General features: G+C 35.0%; 1 pseudogene; it reads right to left on the bottom strand.

Annotated features, from left to right (window-relative positions):
* Positions 1–16,306: 16,306 nt before the first annotated feature.
* On the bottom strand, positions 16,307–21,912 carry LOC110721147 (annotated as a pseudogene).
* Positions 21,913–22,296: the final 384 nt, after the last annotated feature.

Here is a 22,296-nt window from a genome sequence, read left to right as displayed (position 1 = left end):
TTTAAAAAAAGGTTTTCATATTAAATGGAAGTTAAATGCATTCAACAAAGTTAATTGAATTTAATGAAAGTAAAACACATTCAAACTAATCTTTTTTAATCACTTGAAAGTCAAATGCATTCAACAAAGCTAATTGAATCAAATCAAATTCAAATACATTCCAACAAAGTTTTTTAAATCAAATGAAAGTGAAATGCATTCACCAAAGCTAGTTGAATAAAATGAAAGTCAAACACAATCAAATAAAGCTTTTTGAATCAAATGAAACTCAGACAAATTCAAACAAGATTTTTTATATCAAAAGAAAATCAAATGCATTCAACAAAGCAAATTGAATTAAATGAAAGTCTAATGCATTCAACACAAATGCAAATTAAACACATTCAAACAAAACTTTTTGAATTAAATGAAAGTCAAATTCATTCAACAAATCTAATTCAATCAAATGAAAGTCAAACACATTTAAACAAAGATTTTTGAATCAAATAAAATCCTAACACATTCAAACAAAGCTAATATAATCAAATGAAAGTCAAACACATTAATAAAAGCTAACTAAATCAAATAAAAGTCAAACACATTCAAACAACCCTTTTAGGGTCAAATGAAAGTCAAATGCATTTAACAAAGCTAATTGAATCAATTGAAAATCAAAGACATTCAAACAAAGATTTTTTAATCAAATAATAGTGAAATGCATTCAATAAAGCTAACTAAGTCAAATACATTCAAACAACACTTTTAGAATCAAATAAAAGTCAAACGCATTCAACAAACTTAATTAAATCAAATGAAAGTCAAACACATTTTAACAAAGCTTTTTGAATCAAATGAAAGTGAAATGCATTCAACAAAGCTAAATGAGTCAAATCAAAGTTAAACGCATTCAAACAACGCTTTCAAAATCAAATAAAAATCAAATGCATTCAACAAAGCTAATTAAATCAAATGAAAGTCAAACACATGCAAACAAAGGTTTTTGAATAAAATGAAAGTCAATACATTCAACAAATCTAATTGAATTAAATTAAAGTCAAACACATTCAAACAAAAATTTTTGAATAGTCAAATGAAAGTCAAATGTATTCAACAAAGCTGAATAACATAAAAGTCAATTACATTCAACCAAAGCTTTTTGTATAAAATGAAAGTCAAATGCATTCAACAAAGCAAATTGAATCAAATGAAAGTCAAACACATTCAAACAAAGCTTTTTGAATCATATGAAAGTCGGACGCATTCAACAAAGCTAATTAAATAAAAATAAAACTCAAACACATTCTAACAAAGCTTTTTGAATCAAATGAAAGTTAAATGTATTCAACAAAGCTAATTGAATTAAATGAAAGGCAAACACATTCAAACAAAGTTTTTGAATAGAATGAAAGTGTAATGAATCCAACAAAACTAATTGAATCAAATCAAAGTCAAACACATTCAAAAAAAAAGATTTTTGAATAATCAAATGAAAGTCAAATGCATTCAACAAAGATAATGGAATCACACTGATCTGAAGTCAACTTCTTTGTCTCATGAACCAGTTGCACTAGTCTTGGAATCTCTTGGGTTTTATCCGTTTTCTAATAAGTTCGGATTCAAGTGTTGCATTTCAAGGGTTGATTGAAGGTCCAAGGTAAAATTCTAAATGAAGGTACACATTTGGTCCATTAAGTTGCTGATTTAGGCGTCTGTTTTCTAGCTTATTTTTAGTTTAATTTTGGTTGTAATAATGCCAAGAGTTATTCTTAAAGTCCCTCTTAATGGCTGGTTATGTAGGAGGTTTTTTAGGCCTTATTTTTAGCTGATCATCACTAACTATTTAAGGTATTCTATGTTAGCTTTAATTAAGGAGGATTGTTGGCTAATTGCTTCCCTTGTGGGACGGTTCTTGTCCTTGTATTTTGGTGTGTTTTGTCTGGTCATTAGCTGCTGCTTATGACTATATATTTGAGAGTTAACCAGAAATATAATCAGTTTTGGAGTTATACATAAAAACAGTGAGGTTGCCTAGCATTCTTCTTTGTGTTTATCCAAAGTATGAGTGTTGTTCCTTGTTGCTTTGTGTTAGTTATTAAGTGACAAGATTAGGGAGAGATTGAGTGTCTCTTGTCTCTAGCCTCACAACCCAGAACTTTGAGTGTGTTCTTGAGTTTTGGTTAATTTCACAATTTTTAAGTTGTCTCAAGGTGAGTTCTTTTCCATTCAAAAATAAAAAAAAATAAAAAAAAATAAAAAAATAAAAGAAGGTGAGTTGCTTTTCATTCGAGTCTAAATAACATAACAAATTGTTGGAGGAGTATATTAGAATTAAATCATCTGGTATCAAATCCTAGGTAAGGATTCTGGTGAGGAGTTTTGAACAAAGCAGCAGATTCGGTCAGTTTGGAGTTGCGGTTTGTAAAGGCGATATCTCCTTCGTTTTCTGTCCAAATTGAGTGATTATTTTTTGAATCTGGATATTTTTTGTGTAGAGTACGCACAAAAATTTTCAGATTTTTTAGATTTTGTCTGCTAATAAATTGGGCATGTATTTCAAAGCAGCGCAGAAAAGGGGCAAAATTAGGAAGGCAGATTTTAATAGAAGATTCCTCCCTCATCCGAAGAGCTTTTGAGGAGTTTCTTTTTTTCAAATTGGTTGTTTTGATCTGAATTTTTTTGAATTTGTAAGCCTTTGAGAGTCTCGAGGAAAATTTTATTTTACATTTTTTCTCTAATTTCGGCAGTTTTCACTACTTGTAATTGTAATAGTCTAGCAAAATAATGGAAAATCATGGCTAGTGAGGAGATTGCTAGAATGTTGCAAGCAATTACTAAAAAATTGGAGAACTTGAAGAAAAAACGGAGGAAAGTAAGGAGGAGAAGGCTAGGCAAAATACTAGGATGGATGTAATTGTCGATATGGTGTTGCAAGCAAATAGAAAACTGAACGAATTAGAAAATGAGGATGTGGGTAGTGGGAGAAATCTTAGGCAATTTGATGAAGATAGGGGGCGTAAACATTGACCTACCAGAATTTGATGGGGGGCATGATAGTGAGGCCTTTCTAGATTGAATGAGGCAAATTGAAACTGTTTTTAAGTATAAGGGGTTTGATGATAAAAAAAAAATTCAAATTGTCTGTTCTAAAATTCACTAAACTCGCTGCCCTATGGTATGAAAACCTCAAGGAAAATAGAAGGAAAGAGGGAAAATAAAAAATTGACTCATGGGAGAAGTTGAAAAAGAAGATGCGGGATAAGTGGGTAAATAGGGAGTATGAACAAGAACAAAACCTAAAATTGACCCATCTCTCCCAAGAAAACATGAGTGTAGAAGATTACATTAAGGAGTTTGAGAATTTGTGTTTGGTGTGTGACTTGCAATAGAAGGAGACCTTTAAAATCCTCGTTTTGTAAAAGGTCTTTCGAAAAGTATAGGCCAAAAGATGGAAATGGCTCATTATACCACTTTTAGTGATGTTTGCAAATTGGCTATTCATTACGAAACTCAATTGAAAGAAGAGAAGCCTAAAACTTATTCTTTCAAAAGTCCTGTGAAGTTTACTCCTACTTACTCAAAAGGGAGTAGGTTTCAAAACAAAACAGGTGGTTCCTTTTAAAATAAGTCTTCCTCTTCTGGTTCTAATTTTGAAAAAGGGAAAGAAAATAATATAATTCACCTAGTGAACTTGATACTAGGAGAAAGTGTTTCAAGTGTCATGGTAGAGGACATATAGCATCCAAAAGCCCTAACAAAAATGTGTTGACTGCCTCACAATGTGCCCTATTTGACGAAGAAGAAATATTCTATAATTTTGTTACACAAGAGGAAGATGAAGAGTTTGATGAAGAGTATGATGAGGATATACCTTCGGAGAGTGGAATGAATATGATGGTGTTTCGGAAAATATTATTTAGTGAACCGAAATTTGATGAGAACCAAAGGAAAAATTTGTTCCATTCTAGACGCAAGATTGGAGAGAAGACTTGCAATGTGATTGTTGATGGTGGTGCACAAACCGAATGTAATCTCTTCCGAAGCTGTGAGTAAGTTGAAACTTACTATTAGATCATGATGAGCCATACAAGTTGAATTGTTTGAATGATGGCACGGGGATAAGGGTCAAGAATCAAGCTTTGGCGTCCTACTCCATTGAAGGCTTTGAAGATGAGAGGTGGTGCGACATACTACCTATGGATGCTTGTCATTTTCTACTTGGAAGACCATGGCAATTTGATCATGATTCAAAGCATAAAGGTAGATCTAATATGTATGTTATAACTTTTAGAGATGGTAGGAGAGTTAGATAATTGCCTTTACCCCCCCCCCCCCCAAAGTTGCTACAAAAGAAAAAGAGAAAAGCAACTATCTTGTAACTTGTAATGAATTTGAGAAAATAATGGATGAGAATGGGGGAGGGTATGCTTTGGTTGTGAGAACCAAAGATGAACTTGGTACTACTTTTAATGACTCATCCACACTAAATGAGTTGTTAGAAGAGTACAAGGATGTTTTTCCCGATGACTTGCCCAATGGCCTCCCACCTATAAGGGGCATTAAGCACGCCATTGACTTGATTCCTAGAGCACTTTTTCCCAACAAGGCTGCTTATTGGTGTAATCCGAAGGAAAGTAAGGAACTTGAAAAGCAAGTGAATGAATTGATAGAGAGGGGCTATGTGAAAGAGAGCCTTAGTCCTTGCGTCGTTCTTGCCCTCTTAGTACAAAAGTAAGATGGTACTTGGAGACTGTGTGTTGATAGTCGTTCCATTAACAATATAACCATGAAATATCGTTTCCGTGTGCCTCATTTGCATGATATATTAAATGAGTTGAGTGGTGCCTTAGTCTTTTCGAAAATAGACTTAAGGAGTAGTTACCAACAAATGAGAATTAGAAAGGGAGATGAGTGGAAAACGACTTTAATTTCAAAATAAATCAAGGGTTGTATGAGTGGTTGGTGATGCCATTTTGCCTTTGCAACGCCCCAAGATCCTTCATGATATTAATGTATAAAGTCCTCCGTCCTTTTCTTCATGATTTTATTGTGGTTTACTTAGATGACATTCTTGTGTATAGTAAAAACAATGAAGATCATGCAATTCATATAAAGAGGTTGTTGAAAAATAGAGGGAGGTGAAGCTGTATGGTAAGCTTGAGAAATGTGTATTCATTACTCCTAGTGTCGTGTTCTTAAGGTACATTGTAATAGGAAAAGGGGTACATGTAGATCCGAAAAAGGTGAAAGCGGTTGAATCTTGGTTGGCTCCAACCAATGTGCACGAAGTTAGAAGTTTTCATGGACTAACCTCCTTCTATTAGAAGTTCATTAAGAACTTCTCAACCATCATGGCTCCAATCACGGAATTGACAAAGAAAGGTGATTTTGAGTGTAATGAAGCGGCACAAAGAGCCTTAGAGAAGGTCGAATTTCTTCTTTGCAATGCTCCTACCTTGTGCTTCCGAATTTTTAACAAGGTATTTGAGGTGGAGTGTTATGCAAGTGGGATTGGGATAGGTGTTGTTTTGATTCAAGAGAAGAATCCAGTGAGTTACTTTAGCGAGAAGTTGAATGGTTCCACTTATGACCGTGAGTTCTATGATATAGTTAGAGCACTTGACCGTTGGTCTGACTACATTAGACCAAAGCCATTTGTTCTTCATTCTGATCACGAGACTCTAAATTTCATACATGGGCAAAAAAAGCACAACAAGAGGCATGCGAAATGGGTGGATTTTCTCCAATCATTTACTTTCGGTTCCAAGTACAAAGATGGTAAGAGTAATGTCGTGGCCGATGCATTGTCTCGTCAAAACTATTTGTTTTCCATGGTAGATGCTAAAATCTAGGGTTTTGAACAACTCAAGGAGTGCTACAAGGATGATCCCGAATTTGCTAGTGAGAGGGAAAGTCCTACTAAGGAGTTTGTAAGGAAAGATGGTTACCTCTTTAAGGGTAACAAGTTGTGTGTTTCGAAGAGTGGAGTAAGGGAGTTATTGGTGAGATAAGTCCATATTGGGGGATTGGCCGGACATTTTGGGATACAAAAGAGCCTTAATATTTTAGGCGAACACTTCTATTGGCCTAGAATGATCAAGGATGTTACTCATGTTGTTGAGAGATGTGCTACTTGTCAGAAGGCTAAGGCACACTTCACTAAGGGTCTCTACACTCCATTGCCGGTTCCCGATGCTCCATGGGAAAGTGTTAGTATGAATTTCATTATGGGGTTGCCACGGACGCAAAGGGGAAGAGATAGCATCATGGTAGTGGTATATAGATTTTCTAAAATGGCACACGTTGAAAGTGGCCGAACTCTACTTCAAGGAAATTGTCAAACTCCATGGAATTCCTCGAAGTATAGTATCTGATAAGGACTTCAAATTCCTCATTCACTTTTGGAGGACACTATGGAAACTTGTTGGTACCAAGTTTCTATTTAGTACCTCTCATCATCCCCAAACTGATGGGAAAACACAGAGGTGACAAATAGATATTTGGGTACGTTACTGAGAGGACTTATGAGCAAAACACAAAAGGATTGGGACATGAAACTAGCCTATGCGGAGCTTTCTTACAATATCCTAACTACTTCTCGTTCTCTGTTTAAAGTATTTTATGGAGTGAATTCATTTGTGCGGATAGATCTTGTTCTAATGATTAAAAGTGACATTGTGGAGAAAGATGCTAAAATGAGGGTGGAAACCTTTCAAAAAACCTATGAGCAAGTGAAGAAAAGAATTGAGGAGATGAATGAAAATACCAAGAGAGAGCCAATAAGAAACGCAAACAGCCTATTTTTCATTCGGAGACTTTGTTTGGTTACATTTGAGGAAGGAGAAGTTCCCTAAGCTTCGCAAAAACAAGTTTATGCCTTGTTTTGATGGTCCTTTTAGAGTTCTTGAGAGGCTGAATGATATTGCTACCAAAATTGAGCTTCCAAATTAGTAGATGGGTTTTAGTGCTACTTTCAACCAAGGGGATTTATCACCATACTTGGATGATTCAAGTTTGAGGACAAAATCTTCTAAAGGGCTCCTCTAATATTGGTCCACAAGCGTAGATCGAACCTCCACCAATGCTACTTGGACTAGAGGGATTAATCTCCTCTTCTATGGAGAACTTCTAACCGGTTGTAGAGAGAGAGAGGAAGGGAAAAAATATTACGTTGTTTCTTTATGAAAGATCAACATCTATTTTTTTCCCCAAGCCCTTTATTGTATAATCATATTATCTAATTAGGCCAAGACTTATTCCTATCTTACTCCTTATGGTCAGTCATTCACTAAGCCCAACTTTTGGACTCAATATTCTTGTTCGACCTAACACTGTAACGTTTGACCTCAAAGGATCCATTTAGTTGGAATTGGTTTAACCCAATAATGATCAATATTGATCTCTAGCAAGACATAAAGAAGACCCAACTAAACGAACTTATTTTTTCATAATACGATACATATTATATTAGTAATTGCACTAGAGTCGAGGACACATTTCCTTCACTATACCCCTAAGAAAGATGTTGAGTGGAGTTGGAAACTGATGTGCAAGGTGAAGGAGGAACTCAAGGAAGGTTTTATGAGCCAAAATTGGTTACATAAGAAATACAAAATTGCAGATTGTTATAAATGGCTGCAAGGCAATATGGAGAAAGTCCCTTGGAGTAATTGGGTCTGGAATAAGTATAATGTCCCAAGACACTCTTTTGTGGTATGGATGGCTATCAATCTATCATGGGAAGACTTAAAAAAAAGGGATAAGCTGCTGCAGTATGGGGTTTGTAGTGATGATCTTTGCTTGCTGTGTGGGGATAGAACTGAGTCTATCAGACACCTATTTTTTATTGTCCTTATAGCAGATGGTGCCTGAACAGTCTATGTAACTGGCTGGGAATTACAGTACAACATGAGTCTATTGCTGAGGCCTGGAAACATTGGAGAATGAAAGGGAAGAACAAGATTCAGATCAATGTGTTTTTTGCTTCTTTAGCAGCTGTTGTGTATCATGTTTGGCTGGCTAGGAAACATGTGTTCTGGCAACATGTTGTGTTGCATCCTAAGTTCATAGTCAGAGTCATCATTAAAGGAAGTTTGGGGCAGAGCCCAGCATCTCATTGATGCAAGATGGAAGACTGAGGACTGTAAATTGTTCTTTCAGCTTAGAACTAAGTTGTAGTATTTTGTTGTCTTGAGTCAGTATGTTTTTGTTTGTGTTGCTATTCTGAGTTGTAATCTTTGTTGTTCTTTTCTATTTTTGTTTTTGGTTGTTTTTGTGTGTTATCCTGGTTTTGTTCTCCCTGTGCCCTTCCTAGAAGGTACTAGGGCTAGCTGTTTCCAGTAGGGGTTTCTGTTTTCTCTCCAGTACCCTTCCCGGAAGGTTGTTGGGGAATCTCAGGTTCCTAGGTGGTTGTTTGGCTTTTTGGTCTTGTGTAGTGCGGGGAGCCTTTTATTATGCATGTTTGTACAATGTATATTTTGTACAGTTTTTTGATATTAATACAATTACTTACTTACCAAAAAAAAGAATCAAATGAAAGTCAAACAAATTCAAACAAAGCTTTTCGAAGCAAATAAAAGTGAAATGCATTCAACAAAGCTAATTAAGTCAAATCATAGTTAAACACATTTAAACAAAGCTTTAAAAATCAAATGACACATTCAAACAAAGTTAATTGAATCAAATGAAAGTTGAACACATTTAAACAAAGGTTTTTTAATCAAATAAAAGTCAAATGCATTCAACAAAGTTATTAGAATCAAATGAAAGTCAAACAGATTCAAACAAAGTTAATTGAATCAAATCAAAGTCAAACACATTTAAACAACGCTTTTAGAATCAAATGAAAGTCAAACACATTCAAACACCGCTTTGATTATCAAATGAAAGTCAAATATATTCAACAAAGCTAATTAAATCAAATAAAAGTTAAACTTATTCAAAAGCTCTTTGAATCAAATGAAAGTCGAATGCATTCAACAGAGCTAATGAACTAAATGAAACTCAAACACATTTTAACAAACCATCTTGAATCGAATGAAAGTCAAATGCATTCAGCAAAGCTAATTGAATCAAATTAAAGTCAAACAAAATCAAACAAAGATTTTTAAATAATTTGAAAGTCAAATGCATTCAACAAAGCTAATTGAATCAAATGAAAGTCAAACACATTCAAACAAAGCTTTGTTACTCAAATGAAAGTCAAATGTATTTAACAACGCCATCAAAATTAAAAGAAAGTCAAGCACATTCTAACAAAGTCAATTAAATTAAATCAAAGTCAAACACATTCAAACAACGCTTTTTGAATTAAGTGAAAGTCAAATGCATTCAACAAAGCTAATTGAATCAAGTGAAAGTCAAACACATACAAACAAAGATTTTTGAATCGAATGAAATTAAAATACATTCAACAAAGCTAATTGAGTAAAATAAAAGTCAAACACATTCAAACAACGCTTTTAGTTATAAATGAAAGTTAAATACATTCAACACAGCTAATTGAATTAAATAAAAGTCAAACACATTCAAACAAAGATTTTTAAATAAAATGAAAGTCAAATACATTTAACAAAGTTAGTTGAATCAAATGAAACTCAAACACATTCAAAAAAAGCTTTGTGAATCAAATGAAAGTCAAATGCACCTAACAAAGCTTATCAAATGCATTCAACAAAGCTAATTAAATTAAATGAAATTCAAACACATTCAAACAAAGATTTTTAAATAAAATGAAAGTAAAATGCATTCAACAAAGCTAATTGAATCAAATGAAACCCAAAAACGTTCTAACAAAGCTTTGTAAATCAAATGAAAGTCAAACACAGTCAAAAAAGTCTTTAAATCAAATGAAAGACAACTGAAGTCAACAAAGCTAATTAATTCAAGTGAAAGTCAAACACATTCGAACAAAGCTTAAGTCAAATGAAAGTTAAATGCATTCAACAAAGCTAATTGAGTCAAATAAGTCAAACACATTCAAACAACACTATCAGAATCAAATGATAATCAAATGCATTCAACAAAGCTAATTGAATCGAATAAAAGTCTATCACATTCAAACAAAGCTTTTTTAATCAAATCAAAGTCAAATTCATTCAACAAAGCTAATTGAATCAAATGATACTAAAAAACATTCTAACAAGCATCTTGAATCAAATGAAACTCAAAAACATTCTAACAAAGCATCTTGAATCAAGTGAAAGTTAAATGTATTCAACAAAGCTAATTGAATCAAATAAAAGTCAAATGCATTCAAACCAAGATTTTTAAATAATATGAAAGTTAAATGCATTCAACAAAGCTAATTGAATCAAATGAATGTCAAATGCATTCAACAAAGTTAATTAAATCAAATGAAAGTCTAATGCATTTAACAAAGCTAATTAAATCAAATGATAGTCAATTACATTCAAACAAAGATTTTTTAATCAAATGAAAGTCAAATTCATTCAACAAATCAAATGAAAGTCAAACACATTCAAACAATGCTTTTTGAATCAAATGAAAATCCAACACAATCACTAGTAGAAAATATGTGATGGGAAGCCACAAACGGCAAGCGGTTTTAAAAATCCGCTTGCCATTTACCTTTTTTTTTAAAAAAAAAACCTGTAATTTTAAATGGCAAGCGGTTTTAGCGCGAACCGCTTGCCAATATAAATAATGACAAGCGGTTTGGGGTTGAACCACTTGCCATTAGATATATTGGCAAGCGGTTCAACACCAAACCGCTTGCCATTAAAAAAAAAACCTAAATCCGTGCAACCTTCCCCTTCTTTTATTTCTCTCTCTCCTCTTTCTTTACTCAGCTCTCTCTCTCTCCTCTTTCATTTCCGCCGTTTTCCATCTCTCTCCTCCTTCATTTTTACTCCCGTTTTCCCTCTCTCTCCTCTTCTCTTCCCTTATTCGCCCCTTGCTTCTCTTTCACTTTCTCTTTTTCTTTGTTCTTTCTCATCTCCTTAAATTCGAACCAAAACCGGGTAATTTCGAGCAAAATCGAACAAAACTCCAAGTAAAATTTTGAGCAAATTTTGAACAATTTCGAGCAAATTTCAAACAATTTCGAGCAAATTTGTGCATGTGTAGGTGTTCAAGTTTTTTAGGTCAAATTCGACCATGAAAACCCTAGATTTAGAGTTTTTATGGTCAAATTTGACCTTTAAAACCATAATTTCAAGCCTAAATCGGCTTTTTTCTGGTTGTTGTGGGTTAGATAGTATATTTTTTAAGGTAGGTCCAATTTTTTTTGTCCAAATCGGCGTTTTCTGGTCACTGTTTGGGTGGGGGTCTGGTCGTGGTGGGTGGGGGTTGTGGTTTGGGTTAGGGTCGTGGTTTCGGTGAGGGTTTTGGTGGGTGGGGACTGGTTTTGGTGGGTGGGTGTCAAGTGGGGGTTCTGGTGGGTTTCGGTGAAGGTTTTGGTGGGTAGGGGTCAGTTGGTGGTTCTGATGGGTGAGAGGTCTGGTCGTGGTGGGTGGGGGTTATGTGTTTCAGTGAGGGTTTGGTGGGTGGGGGTCAGTTGGGGGTTGTAGTTTCGGTGAGGGTGGGTAAGGGTTGTAGTTTCAGTCTGGTAGGGTCAGTTGGGGTCGTGGTTTGGGTGGGGGGTCGTGATGGGTGAGTGGGTAGGGGGTCTTGGTGCTGGTGGTGTGGGGTGGTGGCTGGTGGTTGGTGGCTGTTGTTTGGTGGTGGTTGTTGTTTGGTGGTGGCTGGTGGTGTTTGGTCGTTGGAAATCACAAATTGTAATTTTTTTTTTGACAAAAGAGCTATAAGAAATTGTAATTATTTCAATTTTTTGTTAATTTTTTTTTTGTAATTGAAAATCAAAAATTGTTATATTATAAAAATTAATTAATAAAAATATTAATGTTTTTACATTTGGTTTGATTATGTATCAGTTTAATTGAAAAAAAAAACAAAAAAAAATTATTTTTATTTTTAATACCCCTAATGGGCAGTGGTTTGGTGCCAAAACCTCTGCCCTTTCACTACAATTGGCAAGCGGTTCTGAACCACATGCCATTTTAAAGACCAATTAACAAGCCTCCTAAGGGCATGCGGTTCAGAACCGCTTCCCATTAGGGGGTTTGAACCGCTTCCCATTAGGGGGGTTTGAACCGCTTGCCATTATGTATTTTCTACAAGTGAATCAAACAAAGCTAACATAATCAAATGAAAGGCAAACACATTCAACAAAGCAAACTGAGTAAAATCAAGGTCAAACACTTTCAAATAACGCTTTTAAAATTAAATGAATGTCAAATGCATTCAACAAAGCTAATTAAATTTAATGAAAGTCAAACACATTGAAACAAATATTTTTAAATCAAATGAAATTCAAATACATTTGACAAAGCTAATTGAATCAGATCAAATGAAAGTCAAACATATTCAAACAAAGCTTTTTGAATCGAATGAAGGTCAAATGGATTCACCAAAGTTAATTAAATGAAATGAAAGTCAAACACATTCAAACAAGCTTTTCGAATCAAATGAAAGTCAAACACATTCAACAAAGCTAATTGAATCAAATCAAGTTCAAACACATTCAAACAACGCTTTTAGAATCAAAAGAAGTCAAATGCATTCAATAGAGCTAATTGAATTAAATTAAAGCCAAGCACTTTCAAACAAAGCTTTGTTATTTAAATGAAAGTTGAACAAATTCATGTAGGAATTTATAAGATACTATATGCGGAAAACATGAATCATATTCATAAGCACCTAAACTAGGATCGCATGCATAACTCACAAGACATATAACCATACCTTTGAAGCGTGAATTCCATGAAACTATTCGATCGGCAAATTAGGGAGAGAATACAGCCCCAAGCGTTGCTCCTCTACTTAGTCTACGGGATTCGAATGAGTCGTTCACCGATACTAGATTGGTCTATTTATGGAGGAAAACAATGATCACCGCCTATAATGGACAAAGCTGACCACCACAAACCACACACCACCACGAACTACCACAACCGGCGCAAGGGAAGAGAGAGAGCCGTGAGAGTGAGAGAGGGGTTTGAAAGAAGCTAGTTTCGTGTTTGCTTATTAGGGTTTCTACTCAACAGTAAAATTGTTCTTTAGAATTACCTAGGAAATTAGTCTACTCAAAATAATATTATAATTTGACTAGGGTTAGAAAACACAAAACCTCTCCAAACCCTTCATAAGGTCGGCCATCATAGGGGTTGAGGCCCATGATGGGCCTCGTCCTCTCACGCTCGATATAGGCCCTTTGTGTGACCTTATAGGATCCGTCCAATTGGGCTTTGGTCTATTTTACAAACCCAAAGATCATTAGTACCTCTAGCTAAGATATAACGACGACCCAAATGTACAAACTTAATTATCTCCATAATTTGAACCAATGTTATTAAAATCGCGATTCGGATCGTAAAATCGTACGATTCTACGATCCTAATCTACCTAAATGATGTAAATCGTTGGTAGAATCATTATGTTGTAGAATCGGTCAGAGAATCGGCAAAATCGGTGGAATCGGTACCGATTCTGCGATTCTATACCGATTCCACTCCTGCAAAAAACCTGATTTTTTGAAACCCATAATTTTTTAATCCGAAGTCGGGATTAGGCTTATAATATATCATTGGAAACTCTTTAAGTCTCCTTTCTAATATAGTTGGTTTCGCACCCATATCATTTACATATTTTATGTTATAGACTAAAGAGTGTAAGGGTATCATAGTTAAACCTAACTTTAGTCAATGACTTATATATTATTCAATCTAAATCATAATAAAGCTTATGAAACATCAATTCAAATAACTTTTAAGATTTTATCTAACCATTTAAATTTTGTGGGCATAAAAATATATTCATGGGTCTTATGCACTCAACTTTGGGCATATAAAAAACACTATTATAACATGAGTTTTTTGTACTTATCATTCTTTCGTTATCTCGTTAAATGAACTAACTTGAATTGACACTCCTGCAAAAAACCTGATTTTTCGAAACCCATAACTTTTGATTCCGAAGTCGGAATTAGGCTTATAATATATCATTGGAAATCTCTTAAAGTCTCCTTTCTAATATAATTGGTTACGTACTCATATCATTTACATATTTTATGCTATAGACTAAAGAGTGTAAGGGTATCATAGTCAAACCTAACTTTAGTCAATGACTTATATATTACTCAATCTAAATCATAATAAAGCTTATGAAACATCAATTTAAATAACTTTTAAGATTTTATCTAACCATTTAAATTTTGTGGGCATAAAAATATATTCATGAGTCTTAAGCACTCAACTTTGGGCATATAAAAAACACTTTTATAACATGAGTTTGTTGTAGTTGTCATTCTTTAGTTATCTCGTTAAATGAACTAACTTGAATTGACACTTAGTTTTCTATTATTACTGGTTTTTTTTTATTATGCTGGGTCTAAGGGAAACAACTTTACAAGTCAACAACGTTATTTTTTCCATAATTTAACAACTGTCGTGTACTCTCATGGTTAAGAATGTGTATCAATAATCCGACTTTATAATTTATAGTGTATTGTTTGAGTTATGCGCGTACTAAATTACTTCAAAAACTATTTTATGTTTGTATTGTCGATATTATGTTATTAACAATATATATTATTATCATTCTCATTGTTATAAAATTATGTATGTAGTCATTTGTTACATTTTGAAGTCCAATTTTACAATTTGGTAGAATCGTACGATTCTACTATTCAATTTTACCGATTCGATTCCTACTCACCGATTCAAAGTGGAATCCCGATTCTGATAACTTTGATTTGAACCATTTATATATCTAGTAATTGCACATGATGAAGACCTAAACCATTCAACCTCCCACTGTTTTGAGACAAGTGTGCAATATTCAAATTGCTTAAGTCAATATGTGTTGATTTGATAATTTGATTGCATCACATGTCAAGATCATGTTAATCTACAAATCATTTCTTGAAATCTAAACAAGTAATGCATTTGACTGCGGCCACGTATTTTCTAAATTCTCCCTCTTCAAGCGGCCATGAAACATTCCCTAATTTAATAGGTAGACTCAATCCAATCTTGTAGCAACCAAAGCTCCCACTCAACTTTTGAAGAAATCAGAAAACATCCGATCCTTTATAATCTCCAGTTACGGGTAGGCGTTTGAATGTACCATAGTTAAGTCAATCATTGAATAGAATCAATGTCCCACTCATGTCAAAGGAATTCACTAATATACCTGGAAGCTCTATACTTGAAATTCAAAGTAGGACAGTAATTCAATTGTGCATCATTCATGCATATCCAAGTGATTGAATGAGCATCACTATGCCCCTATAGCCTATGAAACTGCGTTATCCAATAAACCTTACATACTAGTCAGTTTGTTGAAATCATTTATGTCCACTTTCATGATTTCAAACTAAGACCTTAAAAAATAGGAAAAATACACTTTAATAACCCAACTATTGCCGATTTACCTACAACAATCCCAACTAAGGTTTATTTTTTAACAATCCTAACTATGCACCCAGTTTTCCTCCAACAGACCCATCCGGTCAACACCAAGTCAATGACTTGTTGTAACAGGTAACCAATACACGTGTCAGCACGTGATTGGTCTAAATTAAAAAATTAAAAAAATAAAAATAAAATAAAATAAAATCCTCACAGCCACCACCCCTCCCTTACGCCACTATGAAACACAAGAGGCAACCCCCAGCCCGTCGAAAAATGGCCGACCATCTCCCCCGACCCTCCAAAATGGCCGGCCGGCCCTTCCCAACCACAAAAATCACCGTCGCCGGCCCATTCCCACCCCCAAACCACCGAATTCGACCTCTAAAAACTCTCATTCCCAAACCACTAAAATCGACCCTTGAAAACAACCTTCCCACCATAAAAAATGATCGTCCTCCCTTCCCCAACCCCCGAATTCGCCCCCTAGGCGGTTTCGACTTTCGAGGGTGTAGAAAAGGAGGAGGAGCGACATTGGTTGTTTTTTTTTTTTTTTTTTTTTTCCGGCGAAAGGGGAGCGAAGGGAGGAGAATGGTTTAGGGGGATGAGATGGTTCGAATGTGTGTTCTTGGGGGGTTGGGAGAACCGACCGGCCATTTTAGAGGGGTTAGGGAGGTAGCCAGCCGGGGGCTGGTGGTTTTGAGGGTTGTCTTAGGGTTTCACGGTGGGTGAAGGGAGGAGGGGGTGGCTGCCTGGCTGGGTTGGTTGATTCAATTTCTTTTTTTTTTAAGCTGATCGATTTCTCTCTTTTTTTTTTTTTTTTAAATTAAGCCAATCATGTGATGACATGTGGCATTTAAAAAACAAAAAAAAAATTTACCCTTTCAGCAGGCAACTGGTTTTTGGGACTGCTAGAGGAAAACTAGGTGCATAGTTAGGATTGTTAAAAAATAAACTTTAGTTGGGATTGTTGTAGGTAAATTGGTAATAGTTGGGATTATTAAAGTGTATTTTTCCTAAAAAAAATATATGAATTTTGTTCAGCTGTGGCATTTCATTCATCAATCCATAATTATTTTGGACATTTTATTTAATTCCCAAAACCATAATTAAATAAGAGAAATAAAATTTCTATTTTAAACATAATCCTGCAAATTGACGCATTTCTTACGCAATATGTTTCATACACAACTTGTGATATCTCGCTGGTCAATGATCTCATAGAGTCTACTCACTAAACTGTAGTAGACTAGTACACTAAATAAAGAATTTCAACACCGTATGGACAGATTTTTCTAGAGAGCTTCATCTTTGCATTTGATCAGGAGTGTGGCTGCTTGTGCAGATATTGAGGCCATTCTGCCATTTAGAAACCCATTATAAGCAGGTGGAGACACCCCACTTGCCTTCTGACTCGGCAGGCTCTATCACTTTAACAGTTCCATCACTCAACCCTACAGCAAATTTGAAGGGTTCTTCTGGGTGAACAGCTACCGCTAAGGCATAAACAACATGGCTCCTTACACAAGGTACAGATAAATTAGATGATGAGACTAATATAAGTACAGAATCTACATCACACACATAACCCTTGTGGTCAGCAACTCAAAACAAAGCAGCATTGCATATGTCAATGTCTCAGATACTTGGTATTTCTTTACTGTATAATTTAGAAAAATTACACATGCCCAAGAAACAAAATAAACTCTAGTGCACAACAGGCTACAAAGCGAAGTAAAACTTCAGGACTTCATTGTGATATTGACCCTCACAAGATGTTACATACAATGAAGTTCAGGTACAAATAAAGAAAATTGTTAAAGGCAAAATTTGACTATATGGATTATATTTTTACTAAAATAAAATAATACATTCATCATATCAATATAACTAAATATAATATTCAACATCACATATTGTAAAGTCTTTAACTCACCCATTCAATTGAGGCTGAGAAAGGTATGCTGAAGGGCCCACAGGGCATCAAAGTTTCAAAGTGTCCGCATTAAATACTCCAATGTTGCCATCACAAAAGGAAGCATAAACTATCATACAATTGCACGAGTATGCTGCATAGGATATTGGTGCAGACAATGCATCCTGGGGGACCCACTGCAGTTTAAGAAGGCATAGAAGAATCACAACTGAACTTCCATAATCCTAACCTCAAAGCAAAATAAAGTTAAGCCATTTTGTTATACCTGTCTAATGCATTCCATTTTAGAGGCATCATATATTGCTAGCTGGGTTTCATGGAACACTAGCAAATGGGTATGGTCATAGTGAAACTGGAATTGAGTATCACCAGTAGCAGCATTACCAGCTGGAAGTTGTATTGTGACAGTCTGCATCTTCAAAAAGGTTTCAAGTTCCCAGACACACAGCTGTAGATATATATCCACCATTATAATAGTGAAAAAGACACTATTATATAATTTATAGCATACATCAACAGGATCATGTTAATATATTGTCATCTGCAAGCAATTAAACCTCGTATACAGAGAGATTGAATGCCTCTAAATGCTTCATAAATTCCATAAATAGAGTATTTAAAAAATAAGTAAATAAAATTTCAACACACTGGTATTTAATTGTACTAGGATGGAGAAACATTCTTGGTTATAACGAGTAATCGTTCTCCAAACTTCCTATACAGAGCCACTGCCGTCTAATCCATCAGAAAGGATAACATAAAGATATAAAAATTCTAAGGAACGACTAGACCATACAACCCAAGTAAATATTTTTCATTGGTGACCTGGCCACTTCATTTGTAAACACTCTAAAGTCTAAATCAATATATCATTTCCAAAACTACAAAATGCAACCTCAAAAGATTTTATTAACTTCCCAAAGAGGACGAATAACGCCTACCTGAGCATCAGCACCAGATGATACCAGGATATTAAGACTGGTTGAAAATGCTAAACCAGTTATACGCTTCACGTGACCTATCAATCTTGATATAACCTGAAATTAAGAGGTTGAAAAAACCATAAATAGATGGCATACTATTATAAGAAAACACAAGGAAGAAGTTATTGTGTGTTTGAAAATAATTACCTTATTAACTCCAATACTGTAAATGTGAATGGTTGAATCCTCCTTTCCAATTCTACGACGTCGGTGTCATAAGGATGGAATTCCAAGAAGGTTGAGGCAGGCGCAGGAGGCATGAATGTTGTCATGACCTGAAATTGCAAAATGATCAGTTGCCCATGAAGGCCATAATAAAGCTAAACTATAGAACAACAGGCATACTTTACATAATTATAAATATAATACCTTGTATGCCATCACGTTAAACAATGACACCTTTTTACCAGCAGCCGACATAGAGTATACATCAAATTTTGAAAGTGCTAAACATGGTACAACTTCTTCAGCATTGACACCTGGGACATCAATAGTCATGCAAAGACAGCTGCTTGGTTGTCAATGTTGCGGAACCACACTGGCCTATTGAAAATTGAAACTCAAAATTTTAACAGCAGTTCATTCACAAACATATTTAATGAAAACAGAAACTTCTACTAATCCATTACCTTCCCGCTAGGGTTTTTCTCACTGCACCTCCACCTCCAAAACTTCAGGATACCATTTCAACCAAGCGCCAGAATACCAATATTGGTGTAAAGAAGTCGAGCAACCTAGAGGCATAAAACATTCAGATAATAAAAGAAATTCTGTAAATAGCATATGATTCTTAAGAGTCAATCAACAAACCTTGCTGAAACTGTCCATGCTTTCTGGTGAAGTCACCAGCCTACACTAAACAGGCTCCACGATTTCAGTCAACTGCCAAGGCTTTATTTTAGTCTCAATTGCAACTTCGGCCATCCTACCCTTTTCCATTTTTCCATTCTGAAGAAAAAGGGAATCCAAAACTAAGTTAAATACAATAATGCAAAGGTACATGTATAGAAAAGATAGTCCAAGTACGATGAAATGGGAGGGCTTTCTTTACAAAGGAAAGTACAATGGTTCATTTCTTTGTCCAAGGTTTCTCATACACAATTGTTCTCAGTAGCACATGCCACATCAAAAACCAAAAATTCCAATAAGCCCTCACCACTATTGAACAAAATGTCCATGGATCATTGCAGAGAGTTCAGACAAGAACATATGAGAGTTAGGAGGACAAGCACAGAAACAAACATAGCTAATCTTATATGCTTGGCAAGTTTAATAAATTTGAATCATTGAAAGGTTACCTTGATAGCAGCAGCTTCAATAGGTGTCCTCAATGCTTCAAATTGTGGGGCTTCTACAGTCCTCAATAATCGAAGACCAGTTGCAGTTGCGAGAATTTTGAATCCATAATCTGCAGTGGAAACTGCAAGAAGGTTCCCTTCCTTGTTGAATCTCAAACGCGGAAGATTCTGAAACACATTTCAAAACATAACGTAAGCAACAACACTACATCCATGTCCCAAAACTTGATATGTTGATCTTTTCCATGATATATAGATAAATCCAAATATGCTAACCGGAAGCCCTGCGTCTGCATCTGTTTGAGCGAATACACTGACATTATCCATGTCCCAAAACTTGATATGTTGATCTTCCCCTGTAGCTAGAAAATGATTTTGTGTTGTGTCAAATTGCACAATGATGTTTGATTTCCTTCTAAATCCAGTGTATGTCCTTTTTATTGTCCCTTCACTCTCATTCCACTCAACCAGGACAGATTCTGCATCTTTACTAGTTCCACATGAAAATAATCTGCAATACAAAAAGGCAGGTTTAGGTAAAACCATCACATGGCATCAATACTATGTTATGCTAGCTTCCACTTTAATGCAGAACTCCTCTGGGATCTTAAATTTAGAAATCCTAATGGATTGAAAATACTTTTTAAAAGACAATTTTCACAATCTTAACCATACCTAGTTCCATCAGCACTGTAAAGCATTGTAGTACACCAACGTCCAGGAGCATCATAGTCAACTTTAGAACCCGTATTATCATAAAGCCAAGCTTTAATCTTCCTATCAAATGCAGCTGAAAGAATGAATTGAGAAGGAAAGGAAGCAAATGAGCATAGTGTTACAAGAACCGGAAGCAGGATAGTGTCTTCCAGATTTTCAAGATTTCATAATCTACTAAGAAGCATGAGCATAGTTCACAACTCATCATCAGTCAGATCAATTCAAAAATTATAATAGAAAAGAGAGCACAGTTTTAAACCCAAACATCATGTCTACTATATGTATCACAATTGCCAATTTAAGGGATATTGACTAGATACCTAAATGTTCTCCTTCTGATGAGAGCATATTGAGTAAACAGGTGCTTCATGGCCTTCAAGATTGAACAACTTTCTTCCTGATAAGTCCCAAACCTATGTGATAGCAGAGTTTTAGTAAGAAAGAGTACACAAAAATCATCACCACCATGTGAAATTGAACCTGAATATCAAAAACCTACTCCATTCTAACCTTAATAAGTTTATCATCTCCACATGTTAGGACACAAAATTGCTTGTTAGGATAAGCAAAAGCTAGATCATTCACCCCACCAGCATGGGCATCAATCTGCAAGCATAAGGATATACAAGTCACTTTGATGTTCAGAGTTCAACTTGAACAAGCAAGATAATACTCATTCACCTCCAACTGTTGTCGAAGATCATTTGGTCCAGAATAAGCATATAAATGGATCAGGTGCTTACTAAAGGCAGCTCCTGCAACAATGAAGATCATATATGATGGATACAAGGGAAAAAATAATTAAATAAGAAATAGAAGCAGCAGCAGCAAGAAATAATTTTTTACAAACACAAATATAAGCTAGCAGACATACCCAGGTAATTTCCATCAGGACTCCATGCGACTCGGCTGACTGATATAACATCTTTGACATAGGCAGCCTGTAAAACTCACAATCATTAGGCCTACAAACTGGGCTGTTCAGCTATAGGAGCCCGCAGTAACAAGTGTTCTAAATCCAGAAAAAGAGTAGTCCAAGAGAGAGAGAGACACAAATTAATAACAAGAAAATTACTACAAGGTGATAGCTTAACCTGGAATTGTAAAGAGCATGAGGTCATTTCCCAAACTTTGAAAGGCTTTGACACCAATTTCTCACAAGACGCAACCTCCCAAAGGGTAATTTCCGCACTAGATGAACCAACTAATCCAAACATCAAAGTTAGCACAAGATATGAAAACAAAGTACTACAATAGATGAATTATTATATAGCCTTCATACCAAGCAGCAATGTGGGATGAGAAGGATGGAAATCCATGCTTGTAACAGTAGAGCCTTGGTGCAAAGTAAAGGCCACCATTCTTGGGAGGTCATCCACAGACCAATAAGCTTGTTGGCGAGGCAAAAGTGTAATAACGCAAGTATCCCGTTTTGCGTAACAAAAGTGTATCAATTTATGGGAAACTGTAAATATGAGACACTTACGTTATTTTTTTACTAATTCCGAGCTCAATTCGGACCCGTAAGGGCTAAAATAATCCTTAAAATCTTAACCGAAAATTTTCAACATGTAAACCGATGAAAAAATTGAATCAGGCTGCAATTTACAATTTATAAGAACTTTTGAGCTGCAATTTGCAAAAAAAAAAAAATTAATGGCTGTAATTTGCAAAATACGAACTTTAAATGGCTGCAATTTGCAAATTTTCCGATTTTAGCAAATTAAAGTTTGAACAAAAAGCTCTTTCTCTTTAAATATTACTATAGATTTTTTATTTATTATTATTTTTTTTGACAAAATCTTCTAGAGTTCAACTGTTAAAGTAACAGTAAATAAATGCGTTGCAGGCCTTATAGCGTTGGTAAATTTTTTATTTTTTTTGTTTATTTTGGTATTGGATACTAGTTGGGTCGCGCATAGAGCTGTCAAAAGTTATCCCAACCCGAAATATCA

Source organism: Chenopodium quinoa, unplaced genomic scaffold, assembly GCF_001683475.1.
Source record: "Chenopodium quinoa cultivar QQ74 unplaced genomic scaffold, ASM168347v1, whole genome shotgun sequence".
NCBI lineage: Eukaryota > Viridiplantae > Streptophyta > Magnoliopsida > Caryophyllales > Amaranthaceae > Chenopodium > Chenopodium quinoa.
This window is presented reverse-complemented; position numbering and strand designations above follow the sequence as displayed.